Below are 27,481 nucleotides of genomic sequence, written 5' to 3' on the forward strand. Positions count from 1 at the left end.
AAAGGAGCTTATCCTAGATTATAGTAGGTGCTCAACTAATGGGAACTTTTTTTTTTTTTGAGTCTCACTCTGTCATCCAGGCTGAAGTGCAGTGGCGTGATCTTAGCTTCTGCCGCCTCTACCTCCTGGGCTCAAGCCATTCTCCTCCTCAGTTTCCTGAGTAGCTGGGATTACAGGTGCCCGCCACCATGCTTGGCTGATTTTTGTATTTTTATTTGTACTTTTTTATTTTTTAGATGGAGTTTTGCTCTTGTCACTCAGGCTGGAATGCAGTGGTGTGATCTCAGCTCACTGCAGCCTCCGCCTCACGGGTTCAAGCGATTCTCCTGCCTCAGCCTCCTGAGTAGCTGGGATTACAGGTACACGCTGCTGTGCCCAGCTAATTTTTGTATTTTTAGTAGAGATGGGGTTTCATCATGTTAGCCAGGCTGGTCTTAAAGTCCTGACCTCAAGTGATCCACCGGCCTTGGCCTCCCAAAGTGCTGAGGTTACAGGTGTGAGCCACCACACTCTGAAACTGGGAACTTTTTTTTTTTTTTTTTTTGAGACGGAGTCTTGCTCTGTTGCCCAGGCTGGAGTGCAGTGGTGCGATCTTGGCTCACTGCAAGCTCTGCCTCCCGGGTTCACACCATTCTCCTGCTTCAGCGTCCCAAGTAGCTGGGACTACAGGCACCCGTCACCACGCCCGGCTAATTTTTTTTTTTTTTTGTATTTTTAGTAGAGACAGGGTTTCACAGGGTTAGTCAGGATGGTCTCCATCTCCTGACCTCGTGATCCGCCCGTCTCGGCCTCCCAAAGTGCTGGGATTACAGGCGTGAGCCACCGCGCCTGGCCTGAAACTGGGAACTTTTTAAGGAATGAAGAAACTTGGCTGGGCGCAATGGCTCACATCTGTAATCCCTGCACTTTGAGAGGCCAAGGCAGGTGGATCATCTGAGTTCAGGAGTTCGAGACCAGCCTGACCAATGTGGTGAAACCCCGCCTCTACTAAAAATACGAAAATTAGCTGGCATGGTGGCATGTGCCTGTAATCCCAGCCACTCGGAAGGCTGAGGCAGGAGAATCCCTTGAACTCAAGAGGCAGAGGTTGCAGTGAGCCAAGATTGTGCCATTACACTCCAGCCTGGGCGACAGAGCAAGACTCCGTATCAAAAAAAAAAAAATTAAAAAAAAATGAAGAAACTTTATAAAAGCGATATAAGCTTATAAGATGTTGAAAAAGCAGGAAAACAGAAGGATAATAAAGAAGCCTCATAGTGCCACCTCCCAGAAATAGTTCCAGTGAACATTTTCCTTCCAGACTCTTCCTTGTGCATAAATTGTTCTGCTTTTAAGTACAGCTGTGACCCTGCTATCACCACACATTGACGTCCTGCTTTTATTCTCTTAATATTATAACATATTTCCTCATATCATTATAAGCTGTTTGTAAACATAACTTAATGCTTGCATAATATTTCATTGTGTGTTTGCTCTGTTAAAGAATCCCCTTCTCTGGACACTTGGACCAGCCCCAACCCTCCCCATTAAAAAGAACTCCACAACGCCTGGGTGCAGGGGCTCATGCCTCTAACCCTAGCACTTTGGGAGGCCAAGGTAGGTGTATCACTTGAGCCCAGGAGTTCAAGACCAGCCTGGGAAACATGGTGAGATCCCATCTCTTTTTTTTTTTTTTTTTTGAAACAGGATCTCACTCTGTTGCCAGGCTGGAGTGCAGTGGTGTGATCTCTGCTCACTGCAACCTCCACCTCCCAGGTTCAAGCTATCCTCCTGTCTCAGCCTCCCAAGTAGCTGGGACTACAGGCATGCACCACCACACACAGCTAATTTTTGTATTTTTAGAACAGACGAGGCCGGGCGCGGTGGCTCAAGCCTGTAATCCCAGCACTTTGGGAGGCTGAGATGGGCGGATCATGAGGTCAGGAGATCGAGACCATCCTGGCTAACACGGTGAAACCCCGTCTCTACTAAAATACAAAAAAATTAGCCGGGCGAGGTGGCGGGCGCCTGTACTCCCAGCTACTCGGGAGGCTGAGGCAGGAGAATGGCGTGAACCCAGGAGGCGGGGCTTGCAGTGAGCTGAGATCCGGCCACTGCACTCCAGCCTGGGCAACAGAGCCAGACTCTGTCTCAAAAAAAAAAAAAAAAAACAAGAACAGACGAGGTTTCACCATGTTGGCCAGGCTGGTCTTGAACATCTGGCCTCACGTGATCCACCCACCTCTGCCTCCCAAAGTACTGGAATTACAGGCATGAGCCACCACGCCTGGCCAGAGACCCCATCTCTACAAAAGATGGAAAAATTAGAAGGGTGTGGTGCTCGCCTGTAGTCTCAGCTACTCAGGAGACTGAGGTGGAGAGATGGCTTGAGCCCAGGAGTTCGAGGCTGCAGTGAGCTGTGATCACACCACTGCACTCCAGCCTGGGCAACAGAGCAACACCCTGTCTCAAAAAAAAAAAAAAAAAAAAAAAAAAAGGAAATAAAGGAAATAAAAAGATTTCCATAATGAACAGGTATTCTGCATGACTTCCTTGGAAGAGATTTCCAGAAATGGAATTGCTGCTCTAAGGCAAACGCTAATTTAAGACTCTTGGGCAGCTGGAACCTGTCCGACAGCTCAGAGACCCTTATCTCTGCCACCACCAGCAGGCTGATATTTTCTTATTTATTTATTTATTTTTTGAGACGGAGTCTGGCTCTGTCGCCCAGGCTGGAGTGCAGTGGCGCAATCTTGGCTCACTGCAAGCTCCGCCTCCCGGGTTCACGCCATTCTCCTGCCTCAGCCTCCTGAGTAGCTGGGACTACAGGCGCCCGCCACTGCGCCCGGCTAATTTTTTCTATTTTTAGTAGAGACGGAGTTTCACCATGGTCTCGATCTCCTGACCTTGTGATCCGCCCGTCTCGGCCTCCCAAAGTGCTGGGATTACAGGCGTGAGCCACCGCGCCCGGCCTGCAGGCTGATATTTTCAAGAAAAAAAATTGCCAAATACGAACAGTCTCAGATAATGCAAAGAAGATAGATACAGTTTCCCAAGCACAGGTGTCAGAGCCAAAGATAACTTGACCCAAACGCTCTGATCTTCATGTGCCCATCTCTCCCTTAGGGGTTGGAGCGGGCCAAGAGAAGTACAGAGCGTGGGCTGCGAGGAGAAGGAAACAGGGATTTGAGAGGTTCCTCATCCCTCCGAGGTCATCCCTTACTCCAGGTGATCTGAACCTGAAGTCCGAGGCCCCAGTGAGTTCTAAGTAACCCAGGGGTGGAGGTGGGGTGGGGGATCCCAGCTCTTTCTGATCTGGGAGATCAGAAAGATGCTCATCTGGGAGAGTGGGACTTCCCCTTTCAGTCCGCCCACCCCCGAGGGCCGCACTAGGAGGCTCCCTCCAAGGCAGGCGCGGCTGATGCCCGGGGCCCAAGCCATGTGGGGCATGCTTGCCGGGAGAAGTGTCCCAGCGCCTCACCCCACAAGCACGAGAACCACGAAACCCCCGGGGCCGGAAAGCCAGGGCGGGGCGGGGCCGGGAAGCGGCGCGGGGCGGGGCCGGTGACGTCACGGCCCCGCCCCCGGCCGGCTCCCTCCTCTCCGCGCACTCCCCAGCGGAGTCCTCACCTGCAGGCACAGGTGTGCGTACCTCGCATCTAGGAGGCCGGCCAGCAAGCTTCAGGTGAGCGCCAGCAGGAGCTGGGGGTAGGTGCTGGGAGGAGGGCCCGGGGTGGGGGTCCTCACTCGAGGGAGAAGAGAGCCGGGTCAAAGGAGAGGAGGAGGGGGTGGGCATAGGTCTGTGGAGATGTTGCCTGCTCTCCCAAATCCTCCCTTGTCTCTGGGTTATAGTCACATTGTCCTGAAAAGGTAGACTTTGGAGGGAATTGAAGGAGAGGAAGTTGAAGAGGAAGCAGCAGGTTTCCAAATATTTCAACCACGAATGTATTATTATCATTCTTCTTATTATTTATTTCTTTGTTTTGTTTTTTTGAGACGGAGTCTCACTCTGTTGCTGGCATTATCTCGGCTCACTGCAACCTCTGCCTCCTGGGTTCAAGCAATTCTCCTGCCTCAGCCTCCCGAGTAGCTGGGATTACAGGCATGCGCCACCACGCCCAGCTAATTTTTGTGTGTTTTTAGTACAGATAGGGTTTCGCCATGTTGGCCAGGCTGGTCTCGAAACTCTGACCTCAGGTGATCCGCCCTCCTCGGCCTCTCAAAGTGCTGGGATTACAGGCATGAGCCACCGCACCCGGCCCTATCATTCTTTTCATTATTATCATTATTATCATTGGTGCTTTTCTTTGTTGTAAAACTGTATGCCGATTGACTATTTGGCAAATGTAGAAAAGTAGAAAAGTAGGAAAGAAATTGTCCATAGTACCAGGACACAAACAACCACTCTGGATATTTTGGTGTGTTTCCCTTCAGTCTTTTTTCCATGCGCAACCATTTTCTTATCATTTTGTCATACTGTATCTGCAACTTTTATGTCATGCTTTTCTCCTGAATATTGTGTCATAAGCATTTTCTCGTTGTTGTGAGTCATTTATGTATGTGTAATCATTGTTTTAATGGCTGCATAATGTAACATTTGAGAGACTGGCCATGGCTGGGTACCATTCTGAACGCTCCGTGGAAGATTATGAAGGGAGACAGGGACGTGTAACAGAAAAAAACAGGCCAAGGCCTCCACCCCCAACACTGGGATCTGGAGAAAGACCTTTGCTCCCTGGAACCATGAGTTTCCACATCTGGAAAGGGGGTACATAGAGCTACCTCCCCAGGGTGTTGTGAAGATTAAATGAGCTAAATTGTGTAGGTCCTGTCCCCACAAACACCTGAAGGACCAGAGAACGGGAAGCGCTGGGGAGAGAAGGACGGGGATGAGCTCTTGGGAACACCCCCAGAATGGAGACATCTCTGAGTCTGGGCCAGGTGGACGTGAACCACTAGGTCGGTCCATATCCACTCAGTGTGGGCCGGACACAGACAGGATCCCTGAGGCAGGACCAGTGACCTCCAGGCCTTCAGATGGGTTCATCCCCTTGGAATGAGCTTCTGGGAGAGCTTCAGAGTGAGGGGACTGGAAGATAAATAGGAGGAGGTGGAGGTGGGGCATAGTAACCAACCCCTTGTACAGATGAGGAAACTGAGGCTCAGAAGACAGGTGATTTGTTCAAGTTCCACATGGGAAACAGTAACCGAGTTGGTTTGGCCCCCGGGGCTCCTAACTCCCCCAGGGGTGTCTACACCAAATGCCAGGATGGGGGAGTTGGGGAGAGGAGGATGTCAGGGCTGGGTCATCAGCTGTACTTGTACCAGGCCCTCCTCCCACTTTGAGAGGCTTTCTCAATCTCTGACTGTACACCCCCACCCTGGCCCCTCATCTTCTTCTTCTTTTTTTTTTTTTTTTTTAAGACAGAGTCTTGCTTTGTCGCCCAGACTGGAGTGCAGTGGCGCGTTCTCGGCTCACTGCAAGCTCCGCCTTCCAGGGTTCATGCTATTCTCCTGCCTCAGCCTCCCGAGTAGCTGGGACTACAGGTGCCCGCCACCAGGCCCGGCTAATTTTTTGTATTTTTAGTAGAGACGGCATTTCACCGTGTTAGCCAGGATGGTCTCAATCTCCTGACCTCGTGATCCACCCGCCTCAGACTCCCAAGGTGCTGGGATTACAGGTGTGAGCCACCGCGCCTGGCCCTGGCCCCTCATCTTCTTAACTCCCTGGCCATCTTCAGAGGGGGTCTGGGTACTGGGAACCTGTGGCCACACCTCAGTGGGATGGGAAATCTCCATTTCCCAGAGCCATCCATTTCTAGACCCTGGGGGGCTTGCTGTGTTTCTCTAACTGGGCTTTTTTGTAATGTGCACCCACAGCATGCTCTCACCGGATGAGAGAAAAAGGGCTCTGAGCCCTGTTGGGAGTGTCTGAGCATTAGGATAATCTTATAGAAAGGGTCTGTGTGGCCGGGCGCGGTGGCTCAAGCCTGTAATCCCAGCACTTTGGGAGGCTGAGACGGGCGGATCACGAGGTCAGGAGATCGAGACCATCCTGGCTAACCCAGTGAAACCCCGTCTCTACTAAAAAAAATACAAAAAACTAGCCGGGCGAGATGACGGACGACTGTAGTCCCAGCTACTTGGGAGGCTGAGGCAGGAGAATGGCATAAACCCAGAGGCAGAGCTTGCAGTGAGCTGAGATCTGGCCACTGCACTCCAACCTGGGTGACAGAGCGAGACTCCGTCTCAAAAAAAAAAAAAAAAAAGAAAGGGTCTGTGATCCCCCTCAAGGTCATCCCTTTCTGCCTGGCTTGCCACTCCAGGACGGGAATCTGGTTAGCAGGTCCCCCTAACAATTGGGTATCCAAGGGTCTCTGATGTTCTAAAACAGAATTAGGACAGTCACCTTCCAGTTCACAGAAAATTGGAAGTGGTTCATTACATAGTCACAATGTTAGTCATTTGGAATGATAGCACTGGGGCTCAGAAGCAAGTCACTGCCTTGGGCCTGGGAAATGACACTTTTTGAAACTGTCGCAGCTCCACAACGTGTCTGTTCAAAAATCTGATAGCTCATACTTCTTGAGGACCTGGTGTGGCTGTCTCTTGTTCTAGGCACTTTAGAGTCATTCTACGAAATAGATACATATTATTTAATTAAATTAAATTAATTTATTTGTTTTTGAGATGGAGTCTCCCTCTGTTGCCAGGCTGGAGTGCAGTGGCGCGATCTCGGCTCACTGCAACCTCCACCTCCCGGGTTCAAGCGATTCTCCTGCCTCAGCCTCCCGAGTACCTGGGATTACAGGCACGCGACACCACGCCCGGCTAATTTTTGTAATTGTAGTAGAGATGGGGTTTCGCCACGTTGGCCAGCCTGGTCTCCAACTCCTGACCTTAGGTGATCCACCCGCCTTGACCTCCCAAAGTGCTGGGATTACAGGCATGGGCGACAGAGGGAGATTCAGTCTCAAAAAAAAAAAAAAAAAAAGATACCGAAACTGAGGCACAGAAAGGTTCAGTAAGTTGCCCAAGGGAAGCCAGAATTCAATCCCAGGCTGTCTAACTCCAGGCCCCTCATCACTAGGCTACACTGCCTCTCTAACCTAAGAGGGTGTCTGACACTGTGTTCTCAAAGACATCTCTCTATTGTCTTCTGCACAAGGCATCAGGGCTTTCCCGGAGCGTCCCTGTACTCTGTCAGTGTCTGTTGACATCCCTGTCTCTGTCTTAGCCCTGCTCACACTAATCTATAATGACCGGTTCCTAGGTTTGGGTTTCCTTGAGTAGATCAGCTCCACCGTGCCAGACCCATGTACATTTCACCTCTGGACCCACCAAAAGGCCCAGCCAGGCCCAGCTCTGTAGCTGAATTAATAACTGTAGCTAGGTCAAGTTCCTATAGCTGAATTAATAACCGCAGCTACTATTCACGTGCCAGGCTCTGAGCTACAGGCTTTATGCATAGCAGCTCTTTGATTTCTTATTAGTATTACTATTGTTATTTTTGAGACAGAGTCTCACTTTGTCGCCCAGGCTGGAGTGCAGTGGCACCATCCCGGCTCACTGGAACCTCCACCTCCTGGGTTCAAGTGATTCTCCTGCCTCAGCCTCCCAAGTAGCTGCGATTACAGGCACCTGCCATCATGCCCAGCTAATGTTTGTATTTTTGTAGAGATGGGGTTTCACCATGTTGGCCAGGCTGGTCTTGAAATCCTGACCTCAGGTGATCCAGCCGTCCCAGCCTCCCAAAGTGCTGGGATTATAGGCATGAGCCACCGCGCCCGGCCATAGCAACTCTTTTAATCCCCACTGAGGTGGGTGCTATTGCCACCCCCATTTCTGAGATAAGGAAACTGAGGCTTAGGAAGGTTCTATAAACTCATCCAACCACATAGCCTGGAGCTTAAAGTAGCCAATTAAGGATTTGAATCCAGCCTCTTGAAGCAGAGTCTTTTTTTTTTTTTTCTTTTTTTGAGACAGGGTCTCGCTCTGTTGCCCAGGCAGGAGTATGGTGGCGCAATCATGGTTCACTGCAGCGGGGTCATGGCTCACTGCAACCTTGACCTCCTGGGCCCAGGCAAGTCTTCCACCTCAGCCTCCCAAGTAGCTGAGGCCATAGGCATGCACCACCATGCCTGACTAATTTTTTTATTTTTGTAGAGACAGAGTCCCCCTATGTTGCCCAAGGCTGATCTCGAACTCCTGGGCTCAAGTGATCCTCCTGCCTCGGCCTCCCAAAGTGTTGGGATTACAGGCATGAGCCACTGCACCAGCCTGAGGCAGTCTTTACCACTGCTGCCCCTCAAGTGAGAACTGGTTCCAGGGGTCTCCAACACTAATGCAAACTGGTTGCACACCCTATCCGGGAAAATGTTTTTGATCAGCAGGACTACATATGAAAGGAAACAACATAGAGACCAAAAAAACCCCACAAAAATATTTTTGAGCATTCATTTTGTATTTAATTGTATATTTACTATTTATAACCTAGGTATATATGTTCTGCTATGTTCATAGTGCATTATAAAACACATTAGGGGCCGGGCGCAGTGGCTCGTGCCTGTAATCCCTGCACTTTGGGAGGCTGAGGCGGGCCGCTCACTAGAGGCGGGAAGTTTGAGACCAGCCTGGCCTACACGGCAAAAATCCATCTCTACCAAAAATACAAAAATTGGTCGGGCGCGGTGGCTCATGCCTGTAATCCCAGCACTTTGGGAGGCTGAGGTGGGTGGATCTACTGAGGTCAGGACTTTGAGACCAGTCTGGCCAACATGGCAAAACCCCATCTCTGCTAAAAATACAAAAATTAGCCGGGCGTGGTGGTGAGCGCCTGTAGTCCCAGCTGCTCCGGAGGCTGAGGCAGGAGAATTGCTTGAACCCGGGAGGCACAGGTTGCAGTGAGCTGAGATGGCACCATTGCACTCCAGCCTGGGAGACAGAGGCAGACTCCGTCTCAAAAAAAAAAAAAAATTACCCAGGCGTGGTGGTACAGACCTATAGTCCCAGCTACTGGGGAGGCTGAGGCATGAGAATCACTTGAACCTAGGAGGCAGAGGTTGCAGTGAGCAGAGATAGAGCCACTGCACTCTAGCCTGGGCAACAGAGCAAGATGCTTCTCAAAAAATAAATAAATTTAAAAAAACATACATTGAAGCAGAATATTTAGCAGGCTCAGATTAAAAATTAAAGAATACAAATTCTGATTTTGTTTCTTCTCACACCCCGCTGGGTTAGTTAGTGAACTTACTGGGGTGCAGACGTCTGCTTTGGAGTCAGCTACCTTCACGGTCACCAGAATCCCTGTGCTTCTGGAGTGGTGATCGAACTTGTGGTGTCCTGAGAGGAGGGCCCAGTTACCATGCATTGAGGGAGACAAAGGCAGAAGGTGCCCAGTCCCCAAGGCAGGGTGAGGCTCCAAGCTAGGTCTGGAGAGGTAAACAGAAGTCCTTCCTAAGCGATTTTTTTTTTTTTGAGACGGAGTCTCACTCTGTCACCCAAGCAGTTAGAGTGCAGTGATGTGATCTTGGCTCACTGCAACCTCTGCCTCCCGGGTTCAAGTGATTCTCCTGGCTCAGCCTCTCCAGTAGCTGGGGCTACAGGCACACGCCACCATGCCTGGCTAATTTTTTGTATTTTTTTAGTAGAGACAGGGTTTTACTGTGTTGTCCAGGCTAGTCTCGAACTTCTGAGCTCAGGCAATCTGCCCGCCTTGGCCTCCCAAAGTGCTGGGATTACAGGCGTGAGCCACTGTGCCTGGACAATTATTATTATTATTATTATTATTTTTAGATGGAGTCTCGCTCTGTCACCCAGGCTGGAGTGCAGTGGCACAATTTTGGCTCACTGCAGCCTCCGCCTCCGGGGTTCAACTGATTCTCCTGTCTCAGCCTCCTGAGTAGCTGGGACTACAGGTGCATGCCACCACACCCAGCTAATTTTTTGTATTTTTAGTACAGACAGGGTTTCACCATGTTAGCTAGATGGTCTTGATCTCCTGACCTTGTGATCCACCCAACCCAGCGTCCCAAAGTGCTGGGATTACAGTCGTGAGCCACTGCACCCAGCCCTTCCTTAACTTTTATGCATTATTTGGTCAGATTCTCTTAAACTCTCTGAGCCTCAGGTTTCCTCCTTTTTTTTTTTTTTTTTTTTTTTTTTTTTTTTTTTTGAGACAGAATCTTATTCTGTTGCCCAGGCTGTAGTGCAGTGGCATGATCTTGGCTCACTGCAGCCTCGATCTCCTGGCCTCCTGAGTAGCTGGGACCATAGGCATGTGCCACCATGCCCAGCTAATTTTTTAATTTTTTGAATAGAGACAGGGTCTTCCTTGTTGCCTGGACTGATCTTGAACTCCTGGTGAACCTCAGGTTTCTACCTGCAAAATGGGTGGGGTGATCTCCAGCTCACAAGATTCCCGTGGCATGAAACCAGATTCCGTGCTGAGTACCCAGTGTGGAGCCTGCATGCTGTCCATCCAATAAATCCTAGTTTTTTTCTCTCTTCCCGTCCATGGGCAAAACTCTAAGCTGTTCTGAGCAAAGCCATTGGATAAATCTCCTAGGTAGCTCCTAGGATTAGAGATCCTCTTACCTCTCCCTTCCTCTTCAGCCTTCTCCCCTGAGGGAGGCCTGGGTGCCATTTGACTGGTCTCCCCACAGTGGGCCCCTCCCACCCCCGAATATCTGAGGTTCCTACCATTCAGCTATTGCTCAGGGCTGTTCCTTCCCCAGCCAACCAGCATCCAAATCCCACCTACTTTTATTTATTTATTTATTTATTTATTTATTTATTTATTTATTTATTTATTATTGAGACTGAGTCTTGCTCTGTCGCCCAGGCTGGAGTGCAGTGGCACAATCTTGGCTCACTGCAACCTCTGCCTCCCTGGTTCAAGTGATTCTCCTGCCTCAGCCTCCCAAGTAGCTGGGACTACAGGCAAGTGCCACCACGCCTGGCTAATTTTTTTGTATTTTTAGTACAGACGGGATTTCACCACTTTAGCCAGGATGGTCTCCATCACCTGACCTCATGATCTGGCCACCTTGGCCTCCCAAAGTGCTGGGATTGCAGGCGTGAGCCACCACGCCTGGCCTATTTTCTTTTTTTCTTTTTCTTTTTGAGCCAGAGTCTCACTTTGTTTTTTTTTGTTTGTTTGTTTTTGAGACGGAGTCTTGCTCTGCCACCCAGGCTGGAGTGCAGTGGCCGGATCTCAGCTCACTGCAAGCTCCGCCTCCTGGGTTCACGCCATTCTCCTGCCTCAGCCTCCCGAGTAGCTGGGACTACAAGCGCCCGCCACCGCGCCCGGCTAGTTTTTTGTATTTTTTAGTAGAGACGGGGTTTCACCATGTTAGCCAGGATGGTCTCGATTTCCTGACCTCGTGATCCGCCTGTCTCGGCCTCCCAAAGTGCTGGGATTACAGGCTTGAGCCACCGCGCCCGGCTCACTTTGTCACCCAGGCTGGAGTACAGTGGCATGATCATGGCTCACTGCAACCTCAGGCTTCCAGATTCAAGTGATTCTTGTGCCTCAGCCTCCTAAGTAGCTGAGATTACAGGCATGCACCACCACTCCTGGTTAATTTTTTTGTATTTTTAGTAGAGGTGGGATTTCACCATGTTAGCCAGGCCGGACTTGAACTCCTGGCCTCAAGCAATCTGCCTGCCTTGGCCTCCCAAAGTGTTGGGATTACAGGCGTGAGCCATCACGCCTGGCACCCATCTACCTTTTTTTTTTTTTTTTTTTTTCGAGATGGAGTTTCTCTCTTGTTGCCCATGCTGGAGTAGGATGGTGTGATCTCAGCTTACTGCAACCTCAGGCTGGAGTGCAATGGCGTGATCTCGACTCACTGCAACTTCCACCTCCCGGGTTCAAGCGATTCTCCAGCCTCAGTCTCCCAAGTAACTGGGATTACAGGCACCTGCCACCATGCCCGGCTAATTTTTTGTATTTTTAGTAGAGACGGGGTTTCTCCATGTTGATCAGGCTGGTCTCGAACTCCCAACCTCAGGTGATCTGCCTGCCTCAGCCTCCCAAAGTGCTGGGATTACAGGCGTAAGCCACCATGCCTGACATCCCACCTACTTTCTTTCTTTCTTTTTTTTTTTTTTTGAGACGAAGTCTTGCTCTGTGGCCCAGGCTGGAGTGCAGTGGCCGGATCTCAGCTCACTGCAAGCTCCGCCTCCTGGGTTTACGCCATTCTCCTGCCTCAGCCTCCCAAGTAGCTGGGACTACAGGCGCCCGCCATCTCGCCCGGCTAGTTTTTTATATTTTTTTAGTAGAGACGGGGTTTCACCGGGTTAGCCAGTATGGTCTCGATCTCCTGACCTCGTGATCTGCCCGTCTCGGCCTCCCAAAGTGCTGGGATTACAGGCTTGAGCCACCGCGCCCGGCCAACATCCCACCTACTTTCAAGTCCTGCCTCCTGCCTTCCACCCTAGTGTCAACTCCAGAATTTCTCTATAGACAGGGCTTAGGGGGACAGTCTGATGGCAGGGGAAGAAGGGGTCGGAGACTTGTCTCAATGCTGTATTTGTGTAGCACTTCAGATAAAATTACAAGAATAACAACTGCCCACATCACAAAGGGGAGAGGGCTGCTCGCCAGCCATTGGTACCACCACTGCCCCCAGACACTGACTTTCCCGTGGCAGTCACTGTCTAGCGTATTCTCTCCATACTGTAGGTCCCTCTTTTTTCTTTTTTTTTTTTTTTTTTTTTTTTTTTTTTGAGACGGAGTCTCGCTCTGCCACCCAGGCTGGAGTGCAGTGGCCGGATCTCAGCTAACTGCAAGCTCCGCCTCCCGGGTTCACGCCATTCTCCTGCCTCAGCCTCCCGAGTAGTTGGGACTACAGGCGCCCGCCACCGCGCCCGGCTAGTTTTTTGTATTTTTTAGTAGAGACGGGGTTTCACCGTGTTAGCCAGGATGATCTCGATCTCCTGACCTCGTGATCCGCCCGTCTCGGCCTCCCAAAGTGCTGGGATTACAGGCTTGAGCCACCGCGCCCGGCCGGTCCCTCTTTTTTCTTGTGTCTATTCAGCCTCTCCTGTCAGATCGTCAGCTCCTGGCAAGCTGGGGCCAGCGTAGACCTCTGGGGCCCTGCAAGGAGTTGGCATCGGGAAATGCTTGTGGGTGAACGTGTGATGTGGCAGGATGATGAGTCGCACCAACTATGCCGAGCGAGGAGCGCTGCTGTGGGCATCGGGATTATTAGTTGCAGCAATCATCCTCATTCCTGGAGCCCAGCTAATGAGTGGTTGTGTGACCTGGGAACGGGAAGCCCTGGCTTCTCAGAGGACAGAAGGAGCAGGTTTGGGTGCTGGTTGACTGCAGCACAAACAAGGGATGTTGTGCTGAGCAGAGGGGTCAGAGGAGCCCATAGGGCCAGGGGTGACAGGCCAAGCTGGGGGAGGGAAGCAGGCAGGGGTGAGCTGGAGGCCGGGCACGGGTGGCCCTTTGGGGGTGCCGAGGATTTGTGTAGTGCTCCCTGCTCCTGGGGACACGTGACAGGTGCTCCTGGCTCCTCTGGGAGTTACAGCAGCACAGGGAATGCTGAGCGGAGCAGGAGGACAGACGGCCCAAGCAGAGCAGGAGGACAGGCAGCCACCATGAGAAGGGGGGGGTGGGGCGAGGTGGCCCTGAGGGAGGGCTGTTAGGGACCATTTGGCTCAGGATGGAAAGTGTTAGGCCCTGCCTTCACCCCCAAGATCACACACAACATCACCATTGCACAAGTATTTACGGGGCACTCATGACCAGTTGGGTACCCACAGGAGCACCTATGGGAGATTTCTTTGTCTTGGAGAGACCCTAAGAGCATTAAAAATAAACAAGTTAATAAGCCAGTCATAAGTACCATGAAGAAGATAAAGCAGCTGGCCAGGCACGGTGGCTCACACCTGTAATCCCAGCACTTTGGGAGGCTGAGGTGGGCGGATCACGAGGTCAGGAGATCGAGACCAGTCTGACCAATATGGTGAAACCCCGTCTCCACTAAAAATACAAACATTAGCCGGGCGTGGTGGTGGCAGGTGCCTATAATCCCAGCTACTCAGGAGGCTGAGGCAGGAGAATCACTTGAACCCAGGAGGCGGAGGTTGCAGTGAGCCAAGATTGCGCCACTGCGCTCTGGCCTGGCGACAGACTGAGACACCATATTAAAAAAAAAAAAAAAAAAAGCAGGGTATCCCCAGTACAGGAAAGACAGAGGGGAAGGAAGCTCACTGAAGACAGATCAAGGAGGGCTTCTGTGCACAGGTGACTTTCGAGCTGTGATCTGAGCCTTGAGTAGGAGGCAGTCATGGAGGATTGGGGGAGATCATTGTAGGCAGAGGAACAGCCAGGCAAAGGCCCTGAGGCATGGTGAGATGACAGACAGTGAGGCAGGGAGAGTGAGGTTTGAAATGGGTCTGAGGCAGGCAGGGACTAGATCATAGCAGGCCCTGGGAAAGAATGTGAATTTCATGCTAAGGGAAGAAGGAGCCACTGGTATATTTTCAGTAGCCAAGGTCAGATCTCAGTGGTTAACAGGCCATGTAGTATCCAAGTGGAAGACACACGTGGTGAGAGTGGCTGGGTTAAGAATCCAGTTGGGAGGTAGGGCTCATGGGAGCTGCTCAGGTTTTGAATATGGGGATAAGGGGTGCAGGGAGAGCCGTTTCCCACTAAGCCCAGATTTGTCACCTCAGGGTCTGTCTCAACTTTGTGCCCAGGATGTGGAGTGTAGGGGCCGTGCCCATCCAGCCCTGCCCTTAGCTTCAGCTGGGGAGACTGAGAGCTTTAGAGCTCACTTTGTCCAGCCCCTCAGAGACGGGCTGTGGATTCTCCAAGGTCGCACTAAAATTCCGACTGACCGGGGACCAAACCCAGGCCTTGCTACCCTGCCCTGCTGCCTCTCCGCTGAAGATGGAAGAGGAGGGAGGAAGCCCTAGCAGGAGTGACCTGACCGGGCACGGCCCAGTGCTGAAGTTCCCTGGGAGAAATGCCTGAAAAGAGAGCCTGGGGCCAAAGCTGTGTCCTGGGAACAGTCAGGGGTGGGTGGGACATCATGGAAGGGTCTGGAGACAAAGAGCCAAGGCCTAGCTGGGTGAGGAGAGGAGAGTGCCCCAGGTCAGCATCTTCAGGCTGGCAGGGCTGGGGGTGGGGGGACCTCTGAAGCCTGTGGGCCATGGGCCCTCCATGAGCAGGGCCTGAGAAGGGGAGGACCCCGAGAAGCTTCCCACAGAGGGCCTTCGAGAGCCAAGACCAAGATGGGCAAGGCTAGCAGCTCCCCTGGACCCAACTAGGTTTCCATATCTCCAACTCACTCCCACCTTAGAAGGGGCTGGCACTGGCACCTCCAGAGGAAGGGTGACAAAAGAAAAGGAGAGGCGGGGGATACAGCCTGCAGGGCTCAGGTGTTCAGAGGAGCCCAAGTCAGGAGCCCTGCATTGGACTCTGCTCCACTTCTAAGAATGGCAACATTGTAATATAAGCGTCTTCTTCTTATTCAGGGCTGTTTCTGGGCTACATTGTTTTTGTGATTTATTTTACATATGAGACTCAGAGTTTCAGGAACTTGCCTAATGACACAATATTACAAAGTGGCAGAATACTATCTTTTTTTGTTTTGGAGACAGAAGAGCCTCGGTCTATCGCCCAGGCTGGAGTGCAGTGGTGGGATCGCAGCTCACTGCAACCTCCACATCCTGGGTTTAAGAAATTCTCCTGCCTCCCAAGTAGCTGGGACTACAGTCACCTGCCACCATGCCAGGCTAGTTTTTTTGTTTTGTTTTATTTTGTTTTGTTTTGTATTTTTAGTAGAGATGGGGTTTCACCATGTTGGCCAGGCTGGTCTTGAATTCCTGAGCTCAGGCAATCTGCCCACCTTGGCCTCACAAAGTGCTGGGGTTGCAGGCATGAGTCACCCACCATGCCTGGCCGCAGAATACTATTTGAAGTTAGCGTCTTTTTTTTCCTTTTTTTTTTTTTTTGAGACAGAGTCTTGCTCTGTCGCCCAGGTTGCAGTGCAATGGCGGGATCTTGGCTCACTATAACCTCCATCTCCCAGGTTCAAGCGATTCTCCTGCCTCAGCCTCCCGAGTAGCTGGGATGACAGGCGCATGCCACCATGCCTGGCTAATTTTTGTATTTTTAGTAGAAACAGAGTTTCTCCATGTTGGCCAGGCTGGTCGCGAACTCCTGACCTCAGGTGATCCGTCTGCCTCAGCCTCCCAAAGTGCTGGGATTACAGGTGTGAGCCACCGTACCTGGTCGTAGAATACTGTTTGAAGCTAGCTTCTTAACTATGGGGGGCTGCCATCACATGCTGCCTGGGACCTTGGACAAGGCTCATTCCCTCATTGGGCCTTGGTCTCTCTATCTGTAAAACAGTGGAGGGGGGCTAGGTGTGGTGGCTCACCCCTTCAATTCTAGCACTTTGGGAGGCTGATCGGGGAGGATCACTTGAGGGCAGGAGTTTGAGACCAGCCCAGACAACATAGTGACCCCATTTAGGCAACATAGAAACCCTGTCTCTATAAAACAACGAACAAAATTAGCCTGTGATGGTGGTGTACGCCCATAGTCCCAGCTACTCAGGAGGCTAAGGTGGGAGGATTGCCTGAGTCCAGGATTTCGAGGCTGCAGTGAGCTATGATCATGCCACTAAATTCCAGCCTTGGTGACAGAGCAAGACCCTGTCTCTAAAAAACAAAGAAAGAAACAAAAAATGAAAAAAGCAGTAGAGTGGAATACATGAAGCTTGTAACTCTCCCAACTGGAATCTACAGTTCCTTCTGTAGTGGATGGGTTCAGGGGCAGGAGCCTGATGGGGGATGGGGGACACCCAGGACTTTTCTTTTTTTTTTTTTTGAGACGGAGTCTCGCTGTCGCCCAGGTTGGAGTACAGTGGCACAATCTCTGCTCACTGCAAGCTCCGCCTCCCAGGTTCACGACATTCTCCTGCCTCAGCCTCCCGAGTAGCTGGGACTACAGGCGCCCACCACCACACCCAGCTAATTTTTTGTATTTTTAGTAGAGATGGGGTTTCACTGTGTTAGCCAGGATGGTCTCGATCTCCTGACCTCGTGATCCGCCTGCCTCGGCCTCCCAGAGTCTGGGGATTACAGGCGTGAGCCACCGCACCTGGCCAACTTTTCTTGAAATTATGTCCTCAGCAGGGCATGGTGGCTCACGTCTGTAATCCCAGCACTTTGGGAGGCCGAGGCAGGTGGATCACCTGAGGTCAGGAGTTCGAGACCAGCCTGACAAACATGGTGAAACCCAGTCTCTACTAAAAATACAAAATTAGCTGGACGTGATGGCACATGCCTGTAATTCCAGCTACTCGGGAGGCTGAGGCAGGAGAATCACTTGAACCCGGGAAGCGGAGGTTGTAGTGAGTTGAGATGGCACCATTGCACTCCAGCCCTAGCAACAAGAGCGAAACTCCATCTCAAAAGAAATAAAGAAACTATTTCTTCCACTAGCCTGGGAGAGTAGTTAAGGGCACAGACACTGGCAGGCCGCCCCCAGCCCCAGCCCCCGAGGGTGGAGTGAGTGCTGACTGCGTCAGGATAGGCCACACGTCTCTGAAGAGTCTGGCGCCCGGTGGGCGACAGCATTTGGAGTTGGTCAGAGATCAGGGGGCTGTCTCTTCACGGTCCATTCATTCATTCATCCAGCAAATCTTTGTTAAATACCTCCTGTGTGCCAGAATAGATCCTAGATATTGGTGACACAGTGGTGCCCAAAATAGCATTAACTCCTTCCCTTTATGCAGCTTAGACCCCAAAGTAAGGAATGCAGACAAAAAAAATAAAAATTCCCTACAGAGCATGTTAGATAGTGATACAGGCCAGGAGAAAAAGAAACAGGCCACAGAGGCTAGGCACGGTGGCTCACGCCTGTAATCCCAGCACTCAGGTGGGTGGATCACCTGAGGTCGGAAGTTCAAGATCAGTGGGACCAACATGGAGAAACCTTGTCTCTACTAAAAATACAAAATTAGCTGGGCGTGGTGCCGCACGCCTGTAATCCCAGCTACTCGGGAGGCTGAGGGAGGAGAATCACTTGAACCTGAGAGGCGGAGGTTTCAGTGAGCCAAGATCGCAGTGAGCCGAGATCACGCCATTGCACTCCAGCCTGGGCAACAAGAGCAAAACTCCATCTCAAAAAAGAAAAAAGAAAAAAAAAAAAAGAAACAGCAGAGAAGGGGAAGGCAGTTACCCATGGGGGTGGGGTTTTATTATTTTTTTTATTTTATTTTTAGTAGAGACAGGGTTTTCCATGTTGTCCAGGTTGGTCTCGAACTCCTAACCTCGTGATCTGTCTGCCTTGGCCTCCCAAAGTGGTGGGATTACAGACATGAGCCACCAAGCTTGGCCAATTTTTTTTTTTTTTTTTTTTTTTTTTTTTTAAGATAGAATCTTGCGGCTGGGCGCGGTGGCTCAGGCCTGTAATCCCAGCACTTTGGGAGGCCGAGACGGGTGGATCACAAGGTCAGGAGATCGAGACCATCCTGGCTAACACGGTGAAACCCCGTCTCTACTAAAAAATACAAAAAACTAGCCGGGCGAGGTAGCGGGCGCCTGTAATCCCAGCTACTCGGGAGGCTGAGGCAGGAGAATGGCGTAAACCTGGGAGGCGGAGCTTGCAGTGAGCTGAGATCCGGCCACTGCACTCCAGCCTGGGCGACAGAGTGAGACTCCGTCTCAAGAAAAAAAAAAAAAAAAAAGATGGAATCTTGCTCTGTCATCCAGGTGGGAGTGCAGTGGCACGATCTCAGCTCACTGCAACCTCTTCCTCTCAGGCTGAAGCAATTCTCCTGCCTCAACCTCCCAAGTAGCTGGGATTACAGGTGCACACCACCATGCCCAGATAATTTTTGTATTTTAGTAGAGACGGGGTTTCACCATGGTCTCGATCTCCTGACCTCGTGATCTGCCCATCTTGACCTCCCAAAGTGCTGGGATTACAGGCATCAGCCACCACGCCCAGCCAATTATTATTTTTTAATTATTTATTTATTTTTATTTTTTGAGACATGGTCTCACTGTTTTTTTTTGGTGTTGTTTTGTTTTTTCGAGTCAGGGTCTCACTCTGTTGTCCAGGCTGGAGTGCAGTGTTGTGATCAAGGCTCAGTGCAGCCTCAACCTCCTTGGGATCCGGTGATTCTCCCACCTCAACCTCCCAAGTAGCTAAGACTACAGGCATGCACCACCCACCCAGCCACCACGCTCAGCTAATTTTTGTATTTTTTGTAGAGATAGCATTTCGCCATGTTGTCCAGGCTGGTCTCGAATTCCTGAGCTCAAGCAACACCTGCCTTTACCTCCCAAAGTTCTGGGATTACGGGCGTGAGATACCACCTGTGGCCCAACGCCAGGATTTTAAATTGGGAGACTGGGCCCAGACGTGGTGGCTCACACCTGTAATCCCAGCTTTTTGGGAGGCTGAGGCAGATGGATTACCTGAGGTCAGGAGTTCAAGACCAGCCTGGCTAACATGGTGACACCTCCATCTCTACTAAAAATATGAAAATTAGCCAAGTATGGTGGTGGGTGCCTGTAATCCCAGCTACTCTGGAGGCTGAAGCAGGAGAATTGCTTGAACCTGGGAGGCGGAGGTTGCAGTGAGCCGAGACCGGGCCACTGCACTCCAGCCTGGGAGACAGAGCAAGACTCTGTCTCTAGGCCGGGCGCGGTGGCTCACGCCTGTAATCCCAGCACTTTGGGAGGCCGAGACGGGCGGATCACGAGGTCAGGAGATCGAGACCATCCTGGCTAACACAGTGAAACCCCGTCTCTACTAAAAAAATACAAAAAACTAGCCGGGCGAGGTGGCGGGCGCCTGTAGTCCCAGCTACTCGGGAGGCTGAGGCAGGAGAATGGCGTAGACCCGGGAGGCGGAGCTTGCAGTGAGCTGAGATCCGGCCACTGCACTCCAGCCTGGGTGACAGAGGGAGACTCCGTCTCCAAAAAAAAAAAATAAATAAATAAAAAAGACTCTGTCTCTAAATAAATAAATAAACAAACAAACAAACAAACTGGGAGACCAGGAAGGCCTACCTGTGAAGGGGACTTGAGGAAGGTGAGAGGTGAGGGGGTGGCGCTCTATGGGAAGAGCGCACCAGGCAGTGGAAACAGCCCCCGCTAAGGCCGTGAGGCCAGAGGCTTATTCCGCGGGAGGCCAGTGAGGTTACATGGCTGTGAGCAAGAAGAAAACGTACAGGAGCTGAGGTCAGGAGAGCCAGGTGCAGGGAGTGGAGGACAGATCCTGGAGGGCCATTTTCAGGCCAGCCCTCGATGTTTAGTAAATCTACATGTCCTTAGTCAAGACTGAGATTCCTGCAGGAGGTACTGAAATCTTTCTGGGTTTATCTGCAGCCGTATCTTCATTATCTGGGAATTCCAGGGCTGTCCTTGGGATGCCAGCCCAGTGTTCCTGCAGGTCAAGTGATCCTGAAGGGTCTGAAATAGGGAGCAGGTACGAAATGTCAGTTTGGGAACACAGTGGCCCACACTTGTAATCACGGCACTTTGGGAGGATGAGGCAGAAGGATCACTTGAGCCCAGGAGTTTGAGACCAGTCTGGGCAACACAGTAAGAACCCATCTGTATAAAAAATTTAAGGGCCGGGTGCGGTGGCTCAAGCCTGTAATCCCAGCACTTGGGGAGGCCGAGACGGGTGGATCACGAGGTCAGGAGATCGAGACCATCCTGGCTAACACGGTGAAACCCCGTCTCTACTAAAAAAATACAAAAAATTAGCCGGGCGTGGTGGCGGACGCCTGTAGTCCCAGCTACCCAGAGGCTGAGGCAGGAGAATGGTGTGAACCCGGGAGGCGGAGCTTACAGTGAGCTGAGATCCGGCCACTGCACTCCAACCTGGGCAACAGAGCGAGACTCTGTCTCAAAAAAAAAAAAAAAAAATTCTAAGAATTAGCTGGGTATGGTGATGCATGCCTGTAGTCCCAGATGCTTGGAAGGCTGAGGCAGGAGGATCACTTGAGCCCAGGAATTTGAGGCTACAGTGAGGTATGATCTGCCACTGCACTCCAGCCTGGGTGACAGAGTGAGCCTCTAAAAAACAACGACAAAAATCAGTTTGGAAAGGTGTGAGAGCCTCTATTCCTGAACCAATGCAGAGCAGCTGAAACCCAGGGTGGGCCCATTGGGAACTGGGAATTCACCCCACACCTATTCTAGCCTGATTTCATCTTCTTGTTGGCTTGCAGAGAAGGTGGCTAGGGGACTTTGCCACACCCTTGGGTTTTTTGTTTGTTTTGTTTTGTTTTGTTTTTTATTTTTATTTTTTTGAGACGGAGTCTCACTCTGTCACCCAAGCTGGAGTGCAATGGTACGATCTCGGCTCACTGCAACCCCGGCCTATTGGGTTCAAGCAATTCTCCTGCCTCAGCCTTCCGAGTAGCTAGGATTACAGGTGCCTGCCACCACGCCCAGCTAATTTTTTTGTATTTTTAGTAGAAACGAGGTTTCACCATGTTGGCCAGGCTGATCTTGAACTCCTGGCCTCAGGTGACCGCCCGCCTTGGCCTCTGAAAGTGCTGGGATTACAGGGGCGTGCCCAGCCCCACCCTTGGGTTTTAAAGTTAGGAGTTAAATCTGAGAGGAATCACTGAGAACCAAGTCGGAGAGAGAAGTCAGGCTGTAGGGCTGCTGGAACAGGTAATATTTTTTTTTACTTTAGACCAGTCTCCCCTCCTTAGCTGGGTTGTGTGTCATGGTTTGCCTTCCCTTATGGCTTCACTGCAAAGCTCTTTGGGAGGGCCCACAGATAGGTCTTCCAGGGATACGAAGGACAAGGACTTGGGCCCACAACTCAGGCAGTGGACAATAGCAGGCCCTTCGAATGGTAAGGCAGGGAGGCTCTCTAGCAGGCCTGGGGATGAGCCGGGCTCCTCAGCCTGGCTGGCCCAGGAAACTGAGCAGGATCTTAATTGGGGCAGGGGGTGGGGGTGGGGGTGCTGGAGTGGGAGGTGTGGTTACAAGTCCTGAATGCAGAGGGGAGAACATGAGCAGGTGGAGGGAAGCTGGGACATTGTGCTGCAGTCAGACCTGGGGGTCTGGCTGGGTTAGGAAGGGGCACGGGGTCTGTTCCAGCCAGGCCCAGTTTAAAGGAGAGGTTGATCTGTCCCCTTAGGCAAGCATTGGGAGGAGCCTGATTCCTTCTCTGAAAGAATACAGTGTAATCTGTTGTTTGAGAGGATTAAATGAGATAACCAATAACCTCCTCTCCCAGGGCTGGGTGCTTAGAAAGTGCTGAAGAAGAGGAGGGCTTTGGGAAGCAGGGCCCAGGTTGGAAGGTTAGGGGTGGTGAGGACTGGAGGACACTGGGGCAGACTTCACCCCTGCTCAGTTGTGCCCAGGCCCCTCTGCCTGGGCTCATGTGAGGAAAGAAACAAAATGGGCAGCGGGGGTGGGGGGGAAGGGGGTGGGCCTGGGACTCCCACCAAGGCAGGTGGCTGGTGCTTAGGTCCGCTGAGAACTTGGGACCAGAGTTACCGGATCTCCTAATGCCTCAAGAAAAACAGGGAATCTGGATCTGAAATATGAAATCTTCCAGTTTTAAAACTTTGGGGATTGGCCAGGCGTGGTGGCTCACGCCTGTAATCCCAGCACTTTGGGAGGCCGAGGCGGGCGGATCACTTGAGGTCAGGAGTTCCAGACCAACCTGGCCAACATGGTGAAACCCCATCTCTACTAAAAATACTGTGTGGTCCTGGGCAAAAATTATCCAGGTGTGGTGGTGCACATCTGTGATTCCAGCTACTCAGGAGGGAGGCTGAGGCTGGAGAATCACTTGAACCCAGGAGGCAGAGGTTGCAGTGAGCCGAGATTGGGCCACTGCAGTCCAGCCTGGGCAACAGAGTGAGACTCTATCTCAAAACAAACAAAAAAAGCAAAAAACAACAACAACAACAAAAAACTTTGGGGATTAACAATACAACAACAGAAAGCACCACACAGGCCAAGTAAAGCCCACTGCCTGGCTGGTGATCCCCTGTCTAGCAAAGGTGTCACTGAAGGCAGGCCCTCCTGGGAGGAGGCTTCTCACTCTTGGAAATGGGCTCTTGATAGACCCAGTTTCCTGGTGATTGCTGGGAGAACAGAGCTGTCCTTTTGGGTTTGTGGCCCTGGGCACACCCCTTCCCCTCTCTGGGCCAGTTTCCTGGTCGGTGAAAGGACCTAGTCTGCGGGGCTCCTGCCCGTTTGGACAAGTGTGTGACTCAGTCCCTCAGCCTCGGGGAGGGAAGATACGGCCATTATAGTGACTCCTCCCAGGAACTGTGCTTCCGGGATTGGACGCAGGGCCTCAGGCATTTTGCGTGTCCACAGTCACAACTGTGTGAATATAGGTGTGTCATAATTGGAAGCTTTGCATGGCACAGTGTAAATATCATCGCTTTAATGACTTTGTTCTGCAACCTTTCATCGGCGGCTCTGGATGCCAGTGGAAGCTTTTATTAATTCTCCCTGTGACCTGGGGAGGACAGGGTCCTTCCTCCCATTTGCTGTTTAAGGAAACCCAAGCTCAGAGCTGGGAGGTGACTTGGCTAAACGTGCACCACCACTCGTGCACCACTCGGAGCCATGACTCAGGTGTCGGTGCTTTGGTACTGTGGCACCCCTCCTTCAACAGGGGAGAATGAGAGTGGGATCTGAGGGTCCTCTCTGTGCCCATCACAGTTTGAGCTCCAGGGAGGAGAAGAAGAAGAAGGAAAAAAGGTCTTTACCCTTGATTTTTCCACGGGAGGAGAATGTATGAACCCAGGCTACCTTTCTGGGCCTTGTGTCGAAATCCCTACCTGTCTCCTCAAATCTCTTGCCCGGAATCAACCTGGCCTGTGTTCTCTGCGGCACTCTGAACCTGGAGGCGGACTGAGCCCCCAGCAGTCTAACATCTTTTGCAGTGTCGTGAATAGCGCCTGTTTTCGCAGGGGCCCAGTGCTCCGCCTGGAGAGGAGAGAGAACCCGGCAGGCAGGGAGAGAAGACTTTGGGTCTAGACCCTCCCCTCCCATCCCTTCACCCCCGCTTTTTGTGCGCCCTCCTCTTCCCCTCTTCCCTGTGTCCCCTCAGCCCGTCTTTTCCACCTGTGCCCTGGACTGCATTAGGGTGTCAGTATCTGTGCGCTCCCCTACCCCCACGCGTAAGCCCGCGCTCCTGCACTGGGGCTGGGGGACTGCGTCTCGCGGCTGCGGCCCCCAGCGCGGAGGGCGCGGGCCCTTTAAATCCTCCGGGGCGGCGGCGGCGGGCCGGGGATGACATCAGCGGGCGGGCCCGGGGCTCAATGGGAGCCGGCGGGCGCGCGCGGTGCGGGAGCGCGCGAGCCGGCGGCGGGGGCGGGCGGGCAGGAGGCCGGGAGGAGGGAGGCGGCGGCGGCGGCGGCGGCGAGAGCCCAGAGCCAGAGCCCGGCCGGGGCCGAGCGGAGCGCGGCGGCGGCGGCGGCGGCGGCGGCGGCGGCTGGGCCAGGAGAGGCTGGCGCGCCGGGCGGCTCCGCGAATCCTCCGGCATCCGCCCCGGCGGGCCGCCCCCGCCCGTGGCAGCCCCCCGAGCAGCGGCCCGGCACCGGCGCCTTCCCGGAGGGGTAAATATTGGGGGGTCGTGGGCCCGCCGAGGGGCGCGAACCTGGGGGGAATCGGGGCTCCCTCACCCTCTTTGTTTTTGCTGGAGAGGGAGGGAGGGGAGGGCGGACACGCGCGTTCGCGCTGGGGTGTGGGGGGGGCAGCCCGGGCGCCGCCCGCTCGGCCCGGCGAGGACAAAGGCGCGGCTGGGGACGAGGAGGAGGGGGCCTGTTATTTTGCAGGCTCGCGGGGGAGGCCCCCTCCGGCCGGCCTGCCTCCGCCTCCCCCCGCTGGACCCTCCGAGGCCCCGGCCGGCCAGGCGGCCACCCCGGCTGTGATTTGGGTACGCTGAGGGAGGGGGCCTGGGGTGCTGGGCGCCGGATACTGTTGATTCGGGCCCGCGTAGGTTTCATCGGACAATCGACGGCGCCCCCTGCTCTCCCGGCCCCGGCGCCCGGACCTGGGGGTCCGCAAGGCTGCTCCCGCTCGTTGGATGGCGGGCGTTTGGGGGTCCTAAGGTGAAGATGTGTGTGGTCACCAGGCCACCGATTTGTTTTTCTTTGTGGAGAGAAAGAAAGGGGTGGGGGTTATTTATCGGATCGGATTCTCCCATTTTTGTGTGTGAGAGATTCGTGTCTTGCAAGTGTCTAAGGAACGTAAAACTGTGTCTGGGTATCGTTAGAGAGAGGATTCCCAAGCCCTTCTTAATATCCAAACTCGAAGTGGGGTGAACCCCCTCCCCAACTTTCCCCTTAGTTTTCTTGCATATTTTCTTCTTGGCATAGTCTCCTTCCTGGAGAAGGATTTGGGGAGAGGAGAAGGGGACACAGTGTCTCAAGTTGCTTCCAAGCAATGCCTGTTTTGGATCTCCTTTGCTTTCCTTTCTATGATGTCCCTTCAATTTTTATTTTAATCGTCCAAGGGACAAGGGCCCTGGCTCAGGGGTGGGCGATGGTGGTCGGGGAGTAAGAAGCACTGCCCGTGTGCCATGCTGGTTGGTAGTTTGTCTAATTTTTTTAACCTGCTGAAACTCTTGAACCTTCCTATACACTTTTCCCCCCACTTTGTTTATCTCCCCCCTCCCCCATGGGAGAAGCAGCAAAACGGAAAAGCCTCTCCATTTCTGAATGAAGCCTTTCTGCTCTCCTCTGGGAGGCTTTTTGGGGATTGGTGCCGGGACAGTCTAGGCTCCCCCAGAGACCTTGAACCCCAGGGGTGTTGGGGAGGGCACTGGGGGTCTGGATGGCTGGCACAGAGCAGTCGGGGTCCTGAAGGCCTTGCCCCTCCCCGCTCCCGTTTTCTGCAGACAGCCGGTGAGTGGGGAGAGACTGGGGGTCATGTGCAGTATATTTATGTAAGACACCCAGACAGAGGGCATGGGTATTTATATAACCCGGCGTGGGTATTTATGTAATATAGGATGCGGGTATATTTATGTTCCTTTCCTAACCTGCGGGTTTCCTGGCTGCCGTGTGTGGTCTCTGAATTGGTGTTGGCGGAAAATGGACTGGGGTGTGGGGGGTGTTGCGTGCACACCTCCCCCCCGCCGCCCCCCGCAACAGGGCTCACTGTGCGTGCCTGCTTTTCTTTCTTCCCTTGGAGTGTACACACTCGGGAAGCTGGACGTGTGTGTACGTGGGGTGTGTGGCGTGTGGGTTTCCTGCAAACGTGGACTGCGTTCCCCTGGCAGCGTGGCACCTCAGCTGAGACAGGCCAAGCATGTGGGCAGTGGCCCTTGATTGAGAGCCCAGAGTTTGGCCAGCTTGGGTGGAGGTCCCTGCCTCATGGTTATTGGTGGAGGGCTGGTGAGCTCCTGGGGAGCCAGGTTGCTGGGGTTGGCCTTTCTCTCCTGGGCTCTGCCCACTGTCCCTGCAATCCATCTCCCTCCCAGGCTGGCCTGGTCGTTGAGGGCAGCACTTGGCACGGGCAAGGGGCTGATCTTCTGTGCCAGCACAGCTGCTCTGCAGTCTTCCTGTTTTGCCTGGTTTGTGAGTGTGGGAGACCACCAGGTGGGATGGCCGGAGCCGTGTCCTAGGCGAGGCTGCTACCGTCTACAGGGTGGTGTGGGGCAGGTGGCGTGGCCTCTGTGGGCCTGAGTACCCTGTCTGCGAAAGGAGTTCCCTCTTGCTAGTCCTTGATGCTGGTTCTCTTGTAATCACCCTTCCCCCTGCTTACTGCAGTCCCTGGTCCCTGTGCCCACGGCAGCACTGCCTCCAGGCCTCCAGTTTCCTCCTCTGCTGACCAGGAACAGGGTGTCCAGACTTTTGCCCCAGGCCAGAGCAGAGGGGTCCCTCCTAGGGTGGCCCTGGCCCTGAGGAAGGAGAGAAGCTGCTCACATCAGAACTCCTCCTCCCACCCCTCAGGGGCTGGCGGCTAAAACCCTGGCTCATTGCCCTCTGTTCTATGAGGGCCCTCTTAGGAGACCCTCCTAGTCTTGAAGGACGCCAGCTCCAAACAGTTTATCCAAGAGGCTACGGGCCTCCACGTGAGGTTCTTGGTGTCATGATGTAGAGATGGGGAGGCGACTGGAAGGTGGGTGGTCTAGGGTGTTTCTTTCCTGCCTTCCCCCCATTAGGGGATATGACCTTCTCCTGCAAGGCACGCTGGGCACCCGTGAGGTCTGGCCTCTGGGCAGGGGCAGTACTTGGGAAGACCAGGCCAGGCTGTGGGAGCCTGGGGATAGGAGTGGAGAGGCCCTGTCGTTTCAGAGGTGTAAGAGGGCTGATGCCCGTTGTGATCCTTTGAGAAGCTTCTGTTGAGGGGCCCCTGAATGAGTGTCCCCCAAAGACATGCTTGTTTGGCCGCTTCCCCTCTGGCCACACTGAAACCTGACCTCAGCCTCCCTTAGCTGTTCCCCAGGTTTGTGGAGTGCAGGCTGCGGGCCGCCTGACACCGGCAGAATGTGGGTCTTCGAGTTCCTGGTGGCTTTGCC

The 27,481-nt window shown here is 52.9% G+C and overlaps 1 protein-coding gene across 14 annotated transcripts in view; it reads left to right on the forward strand.

Annotated features, from left to right (window-relative positions):
• Window positions 1-3,598: 3,598 nt before the first annotated feature.
• CSNK1E (casein kinase 1 epsilon) overlaps window positions 3,599-27,481 on the forward strand; it is a 48,207-nt gene continuing 24,324 nt past the window's right edge. For 7 of the 14 annotated variants that reach the window (XR_012418733.1, XR_012418734.1, XR_012418736.1 and 4 more), the window contains exon 1: window positions 24,303-24,572. The gene's annotated coding sequence lies outside the window, so the exon portion shown is untranslated. Of the gene's footprint in view, window positions 3,665-24,302; window positions 24,573-24,716; window positions 25,068-27,481 lie in introns of those variants that run through there. The other 7 variants (XR_012418735.1, XR_012418737.1, XM_005567301.4 and 4 more) reach the window with 2 other exon arrangements.

This window comes from Macaca fascicularis, chromosome 10 (genome assembly GCF_037993035.2).
Source record: "Macaca fascicularis isolate 582-1 chromosome 10, T2T-MFA8v1.1".
Taxonomy (NCBI): domain Eukaryota; kingdom Metazoa; phylum Chordata; class Mammalia; order Primates; family Cercopithecidae; genus Macaca; species Macaca fascicularis.